The 17,280-nt window shown below is 49.0% G+C and overlaps 1 protein-coding gene across 2 annotated transcripts in view; it reads left to right on the plus strand.

Moving 5' to 3' along the window:
* GALNT2 (polypeptide N-acetylgalactosaminyltransferase 2) overlaps positions 1-17,280 on the plus strand; it is a 190,229-nt gene that overhangs the window by 40,739 nt on the left and 132,210 nt on the right. The window lies entirely within an intron of this gene.

Consider the following 17,280-nt stretch of genomic DNA (forward strand, 5'->3'; position numbering starts at 1 on the left):
AAGTGGTCCTTCTAGTTCTTGCAGTCTGGCCTCTAGCTCCTTTTTTTCAATGCTATGGTGGTTTTTAATTTCTGTGCCTCTTTAACCTCTCTTTTATGTTTTTCCTGTGTGGTAGGAACATTTTAAGGGAAGAAGGGATCTCTGGCTTTGCCCTGTGCATGCCCTGTGCATGCTGTTCTTGTCTGAGTCACTGGGCTGTCAGGAGCTGTGGTGGCCAGGGTGTCCCACTAGCATCACACAGGGGCAGGCTATGGAGTGACCCCAGGATAGGTCATTGGGGTCTGTCCCCAGCCCTGTTACCTGGGGGATGCTCAACTTCTGCTCTGTTTCTCCTCTTAAACTGTGGGGATAACTAGAGGCTTGTGGGAGGATTGAATGAGTGAGTGTAACAGGACGTTGGACACAGTAATAATGCAATAAATTGCTCACACTGCCGCTGTTCTTTATTTATTTGGTTTCTAGACATCTATGCCTAAGCCCTGAGGGTCCCTCCTCAGCTGTGCTTTTTCTGTTTCTGTTTTGTTTTGTTTGTCTCCAAGATTTTTCTGGGGACTTTTCCTGGTTTGAGACCAGGAATGCAGATGCATTGAGTATGAGTTCAGAGGGGCTTGGACCTGAGCCTGGGCTTCTCGCAGAAATGGAGAGGTTGTGGTATATGGTTTTCTTTGGGCAGGTTACTAGTACAACTGTAGGACCTTGGGGGAAATTCATGTTCTTCTCTCTAATGCAAGAGACACCCGCTGCAAGGTAGAAGCTGATCACAGGTGAGTTGAAGGTGTCATGGGAATATGGGAAGGGTTGGGTGTATATTTATGTAAGCACCTGGGTGTGTGCACATGTGCATGTGTGTGTGTTTGCATGTTCCACAGTGAGGTTTCCCCATTAAGTTCTGACCAGAGATGCTCTCGGGTCCTCAAGACACTGTCCTGAGAAAGCTCTGTACCCTCATGCAGGGACCCAGGTGGGCTTTCTTTAGCCAGCTCAGATCATCAGGAATTGTTTTAAAGTTTTAACTTCTGATTTTCCCTTTAAACACCAGAGCCAGCCCTTGAATGGAAACAAGTTTGCTGTTATGCCTCTCACGGTGATTAGCTTGTTGCATTAAATTAATTGTCAGGTTGCCTGGCACCAAAGCTTCTTAAAATGAAAACTGTTTCCCTCTAGAATGTCTTATGGAGGAAAGAGAAAAGTACTCTGAATGCAGAGTCTAGAGCTAAAGACCTGAGATTTGGGTGCAAAATGCTTTTTGCTTTTTTCCTGGGAGGGGCTGCTGGATTCACATTGTAGCCACCTGCTTTTGTAGTTCTTCGCTTTCTAATGAAGGTCCTATTAACAGGTTCTCTCGGGATGCCTGGGTGGCTCAGCGGTTGAGCATCTGCCTTTGGCTCAGCGTGTGATCCCAGGGTCCTGGGATCAAGTCCCACACCAGGCTTCCTGCATGGAGCCTGCTTCTCCCTCTGCTCATGTCTCTGCCTCTCTTTCTGTGTCTCTCAAGAATAAATAAAATCTTAAAAAAAAAAAAAAAAAAGGTCCTCTTGATTACAAGCAAAAGCAGCCTAATGCAGGCTAGCTTAAGTGGAGAAAGGAATTTATTGTGAGGATGTGAGGGTATGCCACATTGCTGAGAGTAGGAAAGCTGCCTGGCCTCCTGAAGGCCAGGTGTGAGGTGAGACTTGGAAACAGCCTGGAGCATGGCCTAGGTCATGGCCTGGGTCATGACCCAGGCACAGCAGCGTGTGCCCCCCCCCCCCCCCCCCAGGTTGCTGCTCCCTCTTCTCTCTGCAGAGGGCTTCTCTCTGCCTTGGGAATCCTAATCTGCACACCCTGGTTGGGCCTTTCAGCCTAGACTGAGCCAGCACCTCCCCAGAGGAATTGCTTGGGTTAGCATAGCGTGGGTGTCTGCTCGCTGCTGGCACATCTGGAGGGACTGTGGCATGACCCGTGTGCCGGGGCAGGGGCACTGTGGGCTCCCAAGGTGCTAGGAGTACCTGCCTTTGAAGCATGTGTCCAAAGTGCCTAGGTTGCTCCTGGTGAAGGATCTGAAAGCGCTTGGTTTCCAGCTCTGCCCACGACGGTCCCCTGCCTGAGCCAACAGCAGGCAGGTGAGGAAGAGGGGAGGAAGTGGCAGCATGGGCCCAGGGATCTCTCCCGAGTGTTCCAGTGTCAGCCTTCCCTGTGTGTGGGCTGTGAGGGTGGCGATGGGGAGAAGAGGGAGGGGTGGCCAGGGAGAGGGGAAGTATGGCTGTTGCCTGCCCTGGGCCTGCGCAGGGAGCAGGGACCACCTGTGATCTGCCTTTGGGTGCCAGCCAGGCCAAAAGCACATCCTGAGCAAGCATCTTTCCTGGTAAAGCATGGTGTCTTCAGGTACTTACACAATGCATGGCATAATCGCGTCCTGTCCCGCCACCAAGGCGTCCTGGATGACTGCAGGAGTAGGCCAGGGGCATGGGGAGACCGTAGAAATGTCCTTGGCACCCTCCCACCTGCACCCTCCCTTCCGAGCACATCCTAGTGGGGCTCTCTTCCCTTGCCGTCTGGCCTGCTGAGGTGCTTTACGCCCACTTTGCTTAGGTGGCAGCTGGACATCAGGACCTGAGAGTCTGGGCTCGTGTGTGCAGGACTTTGAATCTCTGCTTCAGAAAGCTGTCTGCACTGTCCCTGTGCGTGGAGCACAGGGAGTGCTGGAGGGGCAAGCCCTGGGGCTGAGACCGTTGGAATGGTCTGGTCCAGGCCATGCTGGTGGTACCCAGAGCTCTGCTTGGGGCTGCAGCAGCCTAGCACAGAGAGCCAGGGGCCCTTGAGCAAAGGTGAGCCTTCCTTGTACAAGTTTCTTTCTCCTTTCTTCTCTCCTCCTTCACTCATAGCCCCATTTGCCTGGCATTTGTGTCTGGTCTGTACCTGGAACCAGAGGGTATAGCCGCTCTCAAGGAGGCTGGGGAAGGGACTGTGGGAGATGTGTAAGAACTAGAGGATGTGACCTTCCCTCAAGGGCAATGACCCTGCACAGAACAGCCAAAGACTGTCTTGGGGCAAGAGTTGAGCAAAAATGAGATAAGAGCAGAGTGCCCTGTACAGTGTGCCGAGGGAGTGGATGGCATGGCCCGTTGCTGCGTGAGGGGGCGGGGGGAGTTAAGAGCTGAGAGTTTTAGGGTTGATGGGGCCTGGACGTGGGGACCTCCCCAACACCACCAGCATGTGGAGTTTCAGGTACTCCTCGGGTTCCCTTCAGAGCCCAGTGAGTGACAGAGGCCTGTTTGTGCCTGAGTGGTTAAGGGGTCATGGTCTCATGAAGGTGCTTTCAGGGGAAGAGGGTCAGGGGTGCTCCTGGGCTTGCGGTTGGAGCACCCATTTGGGAGGTGCATGGGGGAGGCTCTCTTCCCTGTGCTTGGTGACGTGTCGCCGTGGCCGAGGGCGAGCCACTGGTTCTTTCTCATGGACTCGACTCAACATGTGCTGATCTCTGACATCCAGGGGGAGGCAGTTGCATGAAGGACTTAAATCTCTGTGCAGTGCTTGATGTGATAGAATGAAAGTCTTTTTGTGACAAGCCTTGAGTGTCAGAATCTCATCTTTTTCTATTTTTTTAATGATTTATTTATTTATTCGTGAGACAGAGAGGCAGAGACACAGGCCGAGGGAGAAGCAGGCTCCTCGCAAGGAGCCCAGTGTGGGACGCGATCCCAGGACCCCAGGATCGTGACCTGAGTGGAAGGCAGACGCTCAGCGGCTAGTCCCCCTGGGCGCCCCAGAATCTCCCCCTCAGGGAAGCCAGTTTTGATGTGTATTTCCTTGAAGTCTGGAGCTGGCTTCAGGTGCGGGCGGTGGGGGGGGGGGGCTTCCCACCCACTGAGCAGTTGCCGAGTCACCCAGGATTTGAGAACTAGGCCACTGTGATTCCTTTTTGACCGCATTTAATATGAGGTTTTCATTTTAGCTTCCTGGTGAATTCACACCTCATTCCTGCCTCTTGTCCGCTGTCACCTGGTGCCTACAGACTGTTACTTGTAAAGGAGTTTTCTCAAGTGACTCTCGGTGAAATTTAGGAAGACACTTGAGCTTAATACATTGACAGACGTTTTCCTTGTTATTATCTCTTTATCTTTGAAAGATTTATTTTTAGGTGGTAGTGAGGTGGGAGGGATTTCTTACAGAGAGGAGGGTGATTGGCTGTAAGTAGGTCCTGTAATGATCAGGACGCTGGAATTAGGGTTGGGCCGACCAGGTGGGTCAGAGCTATACTGACCACGTGAGTCATGATCTGACATAGCGAGCTGGCTTTCTGGGATGGGCATGGCCCACGGAATGTGCCTTCTGCTCACCTTTGCATCTAGAATGTTGGATTGGTCTTTTGAGCTTTGCCATAAACACTTGGTGTCGCATAACAGGATAGATGGCGATGTGTCATTTCGCCATTTCCAGTGTGCAGGCCTCACATTGACCAGGGTGGTTAGCCATGCATGGTGACCAGGACTGTCGGTGTGACTTCTGGGGTGGTCCCCCCCCTTTAGTCCCATTTAGTGCTACCATCTGCAGGGGCATCAGGATGATCTGCAGTATTTGAGCTATGAGTGACAGGGCTGGGCTCCCCATCAGAGTCCCCAGCTGACGACTAGGAGGCAAGGCCGTGCATGACCAGGCTTCTCCCCAACTCGCTCAGGTCTCAGCCTTCCTTCTCATCTGCCCTGTAAGGACTGTGTGGGGCTCAGTCCATTTGGGCTGTGACCAGAAACCCCACAGACCGGGTAAATAACGGGCATTAACTTCTCACAGCTCTGGAGGCTGGAAGGCTGAGTTCAGGGTGCCAGCATGGTCAGGCTCTGGGGGAGCCCTTTCTCAGGTTGCTTTCTTGCTGTGTCCTCACCTGGTGACCTGCTTAACCAACTGAGCCACCCCAGTGACCTGATGGAAGGGAGCTGGAAATGGTGGTCTCTTCTATAAGGGCACTACAGCCATACATGACGGAGTCACCTCCTGAGGCCCCACCTCCTAACATCATTATATTGGGCGTTAGGACATAAACATGAACTTGGGGGTGACACAGATGTTTGGACCATGGCAGACTGGGAGGCAGCTTGCTCTATGTGTGGCTCCACCTCACCTCAGAGCCTTTGTTCACGCCATCTTAGTGGCAACGCCATCCCAGCCAGTCCTTACCCTGCGAGGCTTGATTTGGATCTCACCTCCTCTGAGAGGCCCTTGTTCTCAGTTTAGCCTGATTTAAAAAATTTTGTGAAGAAGTTCAAATATGCATAAGTAGACAGAATATTATTATGAACTCCACATACTGTTCCCCTGCTCCAACTGCCATTAGCCTGGGGACAGTCTTGCCCCATCCATGTGCCTTCTCAAGCAGGCCCCAGAAATCATTATTTTCATCTGTAAATATTTTAGTATGCATTGTTAAAATATAAGGGCTCTTAAAATAACTCCTAGTATCATAAATCATACCTTTAAAAATTAGCACATTTATTTAATCATCAAATATTCAGTAGTTCAGATTTCCTGTTAGTTCATAAATGTCACAAATTTATCTTACGGTTTTTTTGTTAACTCAAGATTTAGATAAAGTCACTCTGATGATTCATTTGCCTTTAAATCTTTTTAAATATCTTTCTTTCTTTCTTTTTTATCTCTCTCATTTTTTTCTTGGTTTGTTTTTGCAATTCATTTGTTCGGGGGAACCAGGAGTTTGCCTTACACTTTTCCAGTCTGTATTTTGCTGATTGCATCCCCATGGTATAAATAAGCAAGCTCCTTTGTGCTCTTTATTTCTTGCAAATTAGAATTTGGACCTAGAAGTTTGATCAGATTCAGGTTTGAGTTTTAATTTTTCATTTTTGGGGAGAGTGAGCAAGATTAATGTTCATCATGTGTTGGGGTTGCATTGTTCAGTGAGTGTCCCATGGTATCTTGTGGTTGTCTCTTTGTGATGTTAGCAGCTGTGAATGTTCCATGCCTGGATCCCTAGTTCATGGGGATTGCAGCATCGTGGCATTTTCATTCTGTAAGCCATTTTTTACTGTCCTTGGTAGAATATTTGTAGAAAGGAAAACTCTTCCTCATCCACTGCCTACCTTGTGCTGCCCATATGGGAGAGACAACACACAGCTTGATTCTTTCTCTTTTATTTATTGGTTTTCAGTGAGTTGTGAACAAATAGAGTGTTTTGTTGGTTTGATTTGGCTTTGTATTATTATGAACCATGGATTTATTATTATTTTTTTAAAGATGTTATTTATTTGACAGAGCACAAGTAAAGGAAGCAGAGAGGGAGAGGGAAAAGCAGATTCTCCGCTGTGCAGGGAGTCCCATGTGGAGCTCAGTCCCAGGACCCCAGAATCATGACCTGAGTTGAAGGCACGTGCTTAACCAACTGAGCCAACCAGGTGCCGGGAACTCAGGGATTTAATGATGTATTTCAATTCGTTATAGTTTGTATTCTGTTTAATGTTCAGATTATCTCAGCCTTGGTCAGTGAGCCCTTCTCTAGGTGGCTCCTAGCTCCTTTCAATGTGATCCTGATCACCTTCGATCACTGTTTTGCTATCTGGTATGAAAAGATTTCTGAGGTCACATTGTGAATTTCTTGCCCCAGACCTGGAATTAGCCATTTTCCCAGAGAGCCTTGCTTCCTTTTATTAGGAAGTGGTGTTTGTAGCCATAGTCTGTTCCCCGGGGCGGCGGGCTTCTCATGCTCCTCCCCTAGACCCTCTCATACCTGGCTGATAGTTTTGCAGATACCACCACCATATGTTGCCAATACTTGTTACCCTTGTGACTCCTCCCATTACCTAGGATATAAGTGTCCCAGGGTCAGTAGCTGGCTCGCACATCTTTGGATGCTTAGCCACCAGCACTAACCTTGCCACATAGAACATCTTAATGCAGACCCCTGCTGACTAACCCTTCATCAGGCTTGTGAGGGGTTTCTCAAGGCTACCCCTGAGTTTCTCCAGGTCCCAACTCCTAGCCTGGGTTATAAGGAGGTTGTTAGATAGTAAGGGTAACCTCTGTTTCTTCTCAGAGTCTCCATTTGGTTCTAAGTGGTCCAGGGGTTGCTGCCCAGTAACAGCCTGTTGATGTATGATTTGATCTGCCTTGTGGATGTTGCCTGCACCCTAATCAGCCCTGCTGGGACTTTTCCTGAGAGGGATGAGCTCCCTGCCAAGGGTGTATCTCCTGGAGCTGCCAAGCTGCAAACCCTCTTGGTGTTTGAGTCCTACCAGTGCGTCCCTGGAGTCTTTGCTTCATGGAACACTGTGTTCCTTGTTTAAATGGAGCCCCTGCATCTCTTCCCTCCAGTGTCACTATGCCAGCTGGACACTGCTATCTGGACCTTCATGGTTCAGAGCTGGATGTGGAAATGCTCCTTTAGCTTCTTTTCTGCTCTTCCCTCCACAGGAGTCAAAGTTCCTCTCTTCTCTAGGCTGCCTGGGTGAAAAAGCTCTCTTACACACACACATACACAGACACACAAAAGCACACACACATCCTTACTCTTCAATAAATTTATTTCTAGTAGTGCCCGTGGCCGGAGGTCATCACACATGGCCAGACATGGCTGAGTCTCAGGCTAGGTCATGCTGGCATAGCTTCAACCCCTTGGTTAAGATAAAACTTCCAGTGACTTCCTTAATTTTTTGATAGACTGAATGGCTCATAGCAAACTTTGAGGTTTACACCAGGCTAGAAATTGGTTAATTTTGGTTTGGACTTCCCATCTTTCTCCAGCTTTATTGAAAGCATTCCCTAGGATGGGTATATGCCGGATGTTTCTCCATGGTGGTGCATGACGCTGGCCCTATGTTCCCTGAGGAGGGGTGATCTTAGAGCAGTGAGTGAGCTAGAGCCAGTGTCCAGTGGGTTGGAGCTGCCTCCCTTTATTTACACTCCCTGGATCTGGATCTGCTTCCAGATCTGGATGTCTGCTTCCCACTCTTCTCTCTTTTCTGCTGGAGCATCAGTCCTCCCTGTGCCTGCCATATGCTGGCAGAGGCCCGTGAGGATGTGAGGAAGTCTGAGCCACCCCAGCACTGGAGAAGCAGCTTCCAGTATTGGAAGAAGCAGGGACTCCTGGGGGGCTCAGCGGTTAGGCACCTCCCTTTGGCCCAGGGTATGATCCTGGAGTCCCAGGATCAAGTCTCACATTGGGATCCCTGCATGGAACCTGCTTCTCCCTCTGTCTATGTCTCTGCCTCTCTCTCTCTTTGTGTCTCTCATGAATAAATAAATAAAATCTTAAAAAAAAAAAAAAGGAAGCACCAGCAAGGTGTTCACGCATGAAGAGGCAATTCTGTTCTGCTGACCTGTCCTCACCTGTTCATTTCCTCATCATGCCCCCTCTCATATTCTCTGCTTCTTCCTCAGTCCTTGCTTCAATGCTCAGGATCTCTCTTTCCTTTAGTTCATCCATTTCCTGATGGACTCTGTCATTGGTAAGGAGAGTTCCAGCGTCTGAATACTCCAGGTTTGGGCAAGGAGACATTTTGCAAGGCTTTGTTTCTATTTTAAGGGAACACCAGTGTCTGTTTTTGTTTGGGGAAGATGCCCTCTTTCACTCTGATCTCCTAAAAGATGGATGGTATCACATTCGTTCATTTGTTTGTTTGTTTATTTATATTTTGTTTATTCATGAGAGACACACAGAGAGAGGCTGAGACACAGGTAGAAGGAGAAGCGGGCTCCCTGCGGGGAGCCCGATGTGGGACTCAATCCCAGGACCCGATCACGACCTGACCAAAGGCAGACAGTGAACCACTGAGTGACTCAGGTGCCCCGGTGTCACCTTTACAACCTGCTAATGCTGGTGTGTGTGTGTTCCCCTGGAGGAGGGTTACACTGGGGGAAATTTGTTGACTTCCCCATAAGGAAGAGCAGCTGGATAATGTCCCAGGCACTGCACCAAGCACTTAACATACAGATTCAGTCCTCCCAACAGCCTTGGGAGGACACACGCTATCACAGAACCCATTTTTTTATAGCTCCTGGAAAGGGGACAATGGGAAGGTAGCAACTAGCTCAAGGTCACACAGCTAGAAGGAGGGGAGATTGAGACTTCTCACCCAGGTCTCTCTGATTCTAACATCTCCCCTTCCCTCCTGGACGAGTACCGCCTCTTGTAAGCAGCCTAGGTGCTAGGACTTAGCAGAATGAACCTCTGCCCACAAGCATGGGTTGGCCGTTTGTTGCTTCTCTCAGATAGATTTGGTTAACTAGAGGCTAATCACCAACTCATTCCTAGTTGGGTGGGGAAAATAGTGTAACTCTGCCTTAAAAAAGTTCCTTCTGGATTAGGTCAGGGTTTAAAGAATATGAATCCCAAACCTCAAAGCTTCCAAACCAGTCACTGCACACTGATCCTACCTCTACCCCGATCTTGTCTCTCTGTGAAACCTACACTTTTTCAAGTTGTAAGTCAGGAAGCAGGTGTGTTGTGTTCAGGGGAAATCCTGTGTTGATGTTTGCACTTGCACTGTATCTTAGCTTTCTTAGTTGTATTTCTTTTTAATGCCCCTTTTTTCTTGCAAGGCTAGAGAAACCAGAAAACCACAGTCGATCAATTAATGTGAGGGCATATGAATGGGAGCGCTGTGTGTGTTTTCCTCCAGAGGATTTTAAAGGTCTCAGCTATTATTAACATTGAATTTATTATCTAAACTTAGGATAAACCCACTAAAGATGATTCGAGGATGAGCTGTAAATCTGTGCTGTATATATATACATATGTGTGTGTACCTGCACACACATGTGTATACTTCTGGACACTGATACATGCCCACAGGATGTGAATGTCCCTGCAGGGTTGTGGTTCAGGATTTTCTTGATTAGCTGTTGAAATGCCCAGTGTCCCTCATTAATAATAACTTATTTGGGGTTGTGTTGAGTTGGGGAAGGCATCAGGCATTGTAGTGATGGCTATAAAATCATGAGACTGGAATTTTTTTTAGATTTTAATTATTTATGAGAGAGGGAGAGAGCGAGTGCTTATGAGGGGGAGAGGGAGGGAGAGAATTCTAAGCAGACTCCATACTGAGCATGGAGCCTGACACAGGGCTCAGTGCCACAACTGCAAGAGCCTGACCTGAGCCACGTGATACTTAACCACTTGAGCCACCCAGGCGCCCCAGGAGACTGGGTTTAATCGACTCATCAGGGACGCCTGGGTGGCTCAGTGGTTGAGAGTCTGCCTTTGGCTCAGGGTGTGATCCTGGATCTGGGGATCGAGTCCCACATTGAGCTCCCTGGGAGGAGGAGCCTGCTTCTCCCTCTGCCTGTGTCTCTGCCTCTCTCTGTGTCTCTCATAAATAAATCTTTATAAAAATAATAGACTCAAAAAAAAATAATAGACTCATCAGTGTGTGTGCATTCAGAGGGAAGGATGATCTTCAAAGATGTTACTTTCAGAGGGGGCTATCCACTTACTTCACTGATGCTGTCCTTGCTCAGAGCAGTCCTGGAGCTCTGCCTTTAACAGCATCATCAACAGCTAGCTTACAGGCTGTGTGAGAAAATTGCACTTGCTGTTTGGGACCCACTGTGAGTGTCTGACCAAGAATGAAATTACTGAGCTTGATTGCCTGCTCTATTCATCACTCTTGACTCTGAGTGATTAGTAGCTATTTCCAAAAATCAAATATGCCTTAAAGGATGAAAATTATGCTGTTGGCTCTGGGGTGGGGGGAACCAAGCCATGACGGGCTCCAGAAATATTTTGGCTACTGGCACCTTCGTGGGTATACCAAAGGTCTCCCAAGGGGATTGTTTTGAAGGGCGGCCTACACAACAGGTGTGTGAGTTCTAGGATCTGAAAGTAGCCCACCTTACCCAATGATGGCCATATTTACATTGCCTCCACCCTTAAGTATAGACTCCTAAGCGATTCAGGCTTCTGGGAGTTGGCCCCTCACCACTTTTTACTTTTGTCTTTCACTTTGTACCCACTTGGGATCATCCTCCCTTAGTCTATGTTGTGAAAGACCTTTAGTGCATTTCTGAGGGGCCTTTTTTGCTTCCTCGCTTTCTGCTGAGATGAGAAGGGGAAGCGTGTGTGTGTGTGTGTGTGTGTGTGTGTGTGTGTGTGTAATTTGTATATAGATTATTTATAAGGCAGCAGGTGTACTTAAGCCCTTCTGTCCTGTGGGAACAGAATGTTCTAATTGCTTTCTTTTGTCTACTTTAGCCCCATGATCATAATTTTCGTTTGTTTTCTAGCATCTGCAGTTTTGAAAATGACTTGTACACTTAGCAGATGTGATACAGAAACCAAACCCCAAGCCCACACTGAGCAAGCACTCTGCAAATGCAGGAGTGCCATAAAAATGCTTTTCTTAGGCATTCTCCCTCATTGGTGAACTTTGTAGGGCCCCAAAGTACAGCTCTTGCCATGTAATGAAAGCATGCACAGAGTGATGTGTGCATGAGCTAGAGATTTTGTCCCTGTCGTCTGGACTTCTGTTGACACTTCAACTACTCACATGCCCAGCTCAGATTTAAAAAGAAACACAGATGTTCTCAGATCTGTATAATGTCAAAAATATCATCCAGCATAGATTTAGATGGAGTTAAATTAAGTACAGGTTTTGATAGGTACTTTCTTGCAGTAAATTTTGATCATTTCCTTTTAGTGTTGATACAAACATGGAGACTAGGAGAGTGGAACACCAACTCTTACGAATTCAGCATGTTGGTTTGTTGGTAAACATCGCTGGAAGAACTGTTTACCAGAAGAGCCCTTCTAAACCCAAGCTGTGGTTGTACTGGGTTTGTGACAAGCTGCCATGTCACCTTGTCACCAGTGGAATGTTTAATGTTATTAAAAAGCAAAGAAAATATAATTAGGAGTTCTCTAGAAGGCTGTCCATTGCATGAAAAATCTCCCTGGTTGTACTACATGGGGAAGTGGCTGTGGTGTAGCATAATGGGAGTAATTCCAGGGCTCCTGGTACTTCAAGGAAGCAGGTGGCTGTTCTCCTTAGAGAGATGGGAAGGTACTTTTCTTGTGTTCTGGAATATACCAAATTTCTTCAGGTCCTTGGAGAAAGCATAGACAGGGATCTTGGTACCTTCTACTGATTTTTGCCCCGAGTCCTTCCCATTAATTCAGCAATGAAAATGGAGGTCTTGAAGGCTTAGGGTCCATTAGGGAAAATGGTCTTTCCTTCTGAGAACCCAACTGTGTGGTCATCAAATCCAGGATATTGTGCTCTCATCAATTGTATGAATACTAGAAGATCATCACGTTCCCTTGCACTACCGTTTGTTTTCATGACTATTGTTCTTTACAAAGCAAACCACAACGTGACCTTCAGATTTTGCTTTATTTGTTGACGAAGTTGAAATGACTTGTCATGCCATGTAAGCTGATCTCCCCCAAGCTATTCTTTATTCTTGTTAAATATGAAGGCTTCCCAAGCCTGGTTATGCGTTGTCGGCTGAAAAAATGTTTGAAGTCAATAGACTTCCAAAGAAGACAGCCAAAGTCTGAAGTCAGTACCAGTTGGAGCATTTGTAGGTGAAGATGTGCTAACCCGTCACACAATTACAATATGGTGTCTTTCCCCAAAGCAAACTAACTGAAATGGGGGGAAGGAAGTTATATGAGGTGGGGTGGGGCAGTGGAGAAAGGAAGTAGAGCTGGGAAAGGTCTCTCTGTTTTCCGAATTCTGCAGTTTGCTGGGTACCCCTCCCTGAGGATGTCACGCCAGGCTGGGCTGGAATTTGATAGTTTAATTAAAGGCAGATTGAATAACGAAAGATGAAAGGTTTACTTTCTGGGTTTGGATTGTGAGTCTTTCAGCCAAGATTGTGTCTTAAATTTTGTATCTTATAATATCACCAACTATGGAAAGGCCAGTCACATTTAAAAAAAGTCCACAGTTGTGTGGAGGGCTAGTGGGAGTGTCTCACCAGAGCTCCTAGATTTTTGTAGGCTGGAGAGTGGGGTTTGTAGCAGCTTCCAGGCAATGAGAAAATTAAATTGGGGTGTGAAGGGTAATAGGCAACTTTGTGTTGGATGACCCGATCCTGAAAGCTCTTCCCGTGATATTCCAGTCTTCGGTTTAAGTGAAAAGTCAAGCTGTTTTTAAACCTCTTGTCTTGCCTCATACCACCATTTCTTCAGAACTACAACATGTGTGCCAATCCTTCTAAAAGGGATTTTTGGCAGAGTTCCTGATGTCCCCCTCCTGTCTGTCTTTCCTTCCCTCAAGTCTGTCTTTCAGTGACCAAAATAGGCCAGACGCAGGGAGAATGGTAGCCTCCTAGGAGCTTGGGGTCTAGGTGGAGGCCACGTGTAAATGGATAGCTGCCCTGTGATGTGGTGGGGCTGGGGTAGGTGTCGGTGGAGGGGGGAAAGAGGGAGGGCCCCTAATGGTGGAGAGGACAGCCGTGGGAAGGCCTATTGGAGCAGGGACCCCTGAGCCGTACCTGAGGATTGGTGAGTTATCCAGACGAGAGTGTATTTGCTGGCAGGGTGGGTGGGGACAGGACAGTCTTAGCTAAGGGGAAGGCTTGAGCAGAGACCCTGAGAACTTAGTGGAGCGGGGTGCCTGGGGGCTGGGTGTGGGGAGGCACTCCAGGAGGCCCCAAAGCCCGGAGTGGGGTCACGGGCAGGGCTAGATCGTGGGGTGGGGCAGAGGGCAGAGAGGCGCCCAATGAGGAGTGTAGTGGTGGGGGGCCTCCTGGGGTGCTGTGAGGAGGTGGGTGTGAATGGGACAAGGAGCCTGCTGACTGGGGAGCCATGTGCCTCTTTAGCTTGTTGGGGGCTATGGCTGAGGCCTAATGCATGCTGATGCTTTGAGAGGGTTAGAGTGAGAAGGAGAGGGCTTCACACCTCCCCACCCCAAGGTGTGTAGAAATACGTCAGCACCTCTAGGCCAAAGAGCAGGAATGAGGACAGCACATCAATGTCCATGCACCCAGCCAGGTCCAAAACCGTTGCATCTCTGAGTCGGACAAGGCCTGGGCTGCCAGCTTGCAGGCTTCTGTGGCCTTGGTGATGGGCTTTCCTGAAGCCAGTGGAGCCCCGTGGGATGACTGGCCCCAGGACCGCACAGTGCGCCGCTCTCCCCTCAGGGCTTACTGGGAGCAGGAGGGATCCAAGAGGCTGACTTTTGTTTCCAGACCCAAGCCCTGAGGTTGTAAACATACAACTCCATAGCTCAGTCTGGGGGTTTTATATTCCCAGTGGTTGGTTAACGGATGTTCATATTTTGCCAAGTGCTAGAGCCTGAGAAAGATCCAGAAGACATATGCTCTCTCCTGCCGGGTGCCAGCGGCCCTTGGTTTAAAAAGGGGGACAGGGTCTGAGGCTCCTCCCAAATCCACTGTGAGCCCCGCAACTGGCGCTCTGTGGCGGGTTCCCCTAGTTCACTGTTCCGCCTTCCCTTTCCCACCTGCTTTGGAGGACTCTTCATAGTTTGACTTAAAACCTGTGAGCAGTTGCTTTTAAGAAGAGTCAAATATGCTGGAGCACCTCACTGTGCACCTTAATCGCCCTGAGTGATGGGCTGCATTTCCACTTCCTCAGGGCTGCCTGTCTGCTACTCCAGGCCCGGTTACCCAGGCCCAGCATGGGGTGTATGCTGGGTGCCTGCGGTCTCCCCAGGTGTGAGGTCATCGTGCCACAACTCCCTCCCTTTCACCAGAGCATTGTGTCCAGGGTGCAGGATATAGAGCATCTTTGCAGGTGAAGACAGAGTGTCCTTGTGGTCGTGCCCTGTGTGTGGTGGCTCTGGCCCTTAATGCCCTCTGGGGTTCATTAACACAGTGGCCTTCCTGGGCTGCAGTAGGGGTGGGTGTGGGAGCAGAGAGCTGGCTTGTATGCCTCAGCTATCATTTTTCTCTTTCTTCTCTGGAGGTTCTCACCGCAAGCTTGCTGGTTAGGTCCTCTCTAGTCCCCGTGGGGGCGGGGAGCATATGGGCCCTAAAAGGGCACTGTGGGGCTCGGCTGTGACTTCGCGCCCTCCCAGCCCATCCTAGGCCATCTGTCCTGCCTTCCAAACAGGCCTCCTGTTATAACTGCTCTTTCACACCCCACTCACCATATGCAGCTCGTTCTAAATGCAGGTGCACTTGAGGATCGCATTCAGGGGGTTATAGAGAAAAGCAGTGTCTGCACCACCTTGTGTTGTCCCAGCCTTGAAGGGGTCACATGAGGGCCCTGGTGCTGCTGACTATGGTGGCTCCGGGCGCTGGCCCCTCAGTCCCTGGGAGGTGGCTCGTGCCCTGCCTTTTCTGTGGCGCGCCCCATCATTTGGAGGATGTGGAGCCCAGGTGTCCTCTGTCCGTCCCGTTTATTAAATAAAGCTCCTCAGTTGGTTCTTATACTAGGGTTGGAAACACTGGTTTCTGGGTCTGTCTGCATAGACTCATCGCTTCTTGGGCAGGGAGGTGCACGAGAAAGAAAAGCAGGAATTATCGGAAAGTAGAGAAGGGACTTTGATAAGGATGTTTACGTGAGACTTTTTTTCTGGGTGCGTCTTACCTGAATGGTCAGAGTACCTGAGCTTTGGCTGGGAAGCATTTTCCAGACCCTTTCCTCTGAAATCCCCTCTTGCCTGTGCCAGAGCGCTCTTCCATGTGCCCGGAAGGGCCCAGCGCAGAAGAGCCTTGTCGAACCACCGTCTTCTCGAATCTGGGTCAGTGGCCCTACACGCTGTCCCAGGGCACCCTGCACTTTGCCTGCCCGGGACTTTTAGTGCTTCCGCATCCTTCCGAGCGGCTCTACCTGGCATGTTCTGGATCTTTGAGAGTCCGTGGAGAGGATTTTCTGGGTGATCGGTAATACTTCCGCAAGCCCTTTCTTCCCAGAGCACCCGTGACACGGTTTTCACTCAGTAGCCACATGCCGCTGTTCGCGGTGCATAAGTAATGCAGTGTATTTTGGGCACTCTCATAGTTTTGTGATGAGTTTGCTGTTCGTTTGTAGTCTGTTTCTAATCTGGCTCATTAGGAATTAGCAAACTTGTCTTATGCTCAAAATAGATTATGTTGCCAGGATTTAAAGCCAAATTCTGACTGCAGATATGCTGTGAATTTTTCTATTTCTTAATACTTTTTTCTTTCCTATCCTCTAGCCTGTGTGCTATTTGGGGGAGAAAAGCCACAAATCTAGAATCTTTTGAGAGGAGACAGTACACCGCGTGTCCTTCAGGAGCGGCCATGTGCCCTGGTACTGAAAAGATTTCTTCGTTCTGTGACTCACTTAGTATCAGAGTCTTAGAACTCAGAGTGACCCCAGCTGGCCCCCGCCCAAGCATTTTGCTGCATCCTTGAGGACAGGCCTCACCTTCCTGCTGGGATTCCCGGAGCCAGCACCACTGCAGCCTCACTCAGGCTCTTGTCTGAGCCATGTAGAAAGGTCTGGGGGATCTCATTTTCTTTATTTGTAAACTACAGCGTTAGGGTAGACAGCCCCTGAAGACCCAGCTTCTGCGTGTCTAAAGCTTCTAGTTGCTGATCTACACCAAATCTGGAACTTACTGGTCCTCTACCTCTGGCACATGAGAATCTCCCAAATATTTGAAAACTACTCTCCCACCACCTTCTTCTGCCACTTGTGAAAGAAACCTGTCCAATTCCTTCACATTTTAGGATTTTTGAGAACTTCCTTCAACCAGCCCCCATCTGCTCCAGTTGCCTGTGCGCTCATTGGAGCTTCTTTACCAGAGCCGTGCTCCCTTTGTGTGTGATCTCACTGTCCATTGTAGTTAATGTCAGCGCAAAGCAGAGGCCACTATTGCTTTCCTTGTTAAATAAATTAAGTGGCTTTGGAAAAGCACTTAACATGGGGTCTGGCAGTTAGAGAACACTCATTAAATGCTCGTTTCTCGATGCTGCTGCGCGTTAACTTATGCAAAGGTTCCATTGTGCTGGGAGCCCAGCTGGAGGGGTCCAGGAGCCCTGTGTTTACCCCCACTATTGGCCGGGCTGCCTAAAGGAACACCAGTTGCACACAGAGGCTGTTAGGGGCTCACCGAGGAGCCAGCCAGCAGAAGCTGCACTGTATCTGGAGCACAGCGGGACCTTGGCTGACCCTGTCTCCTCTCCCAAGTAGGGAACCCCTGCCTGCGGTGCCCCAAGGAGTGTCTGGAATTTCCGCTTAGACAGGTTTGGTAGTCTCAGAGACAGCTCCGAGTGTCCAGGGTCAAACTTGGCTGATGATGGCTAAATCGCTTTAATGAGTTTTTAGGCCACCAGCAAAGCAGCAGACTGGGTCAGGATGGTAGCTGGGGGGATTAGTGTGGACCTAAGGTAGTAGGAGGATGATGAGCTCTGGGT

Source organism: Vulpes lagopus, chromosome 3 (assembly GCF_018345385.1).
Source record: "Vulpes lagopus strain Blue_001 chromosome 3, ASM1834538v1, whole genome shotgun sequence".
NCBI classification, from domain to species: Eukaryota; Metazoa; Chordata; class Mammalia; order Carnivora; family Canidae; genus Vulpes; species Vulpes lagopus.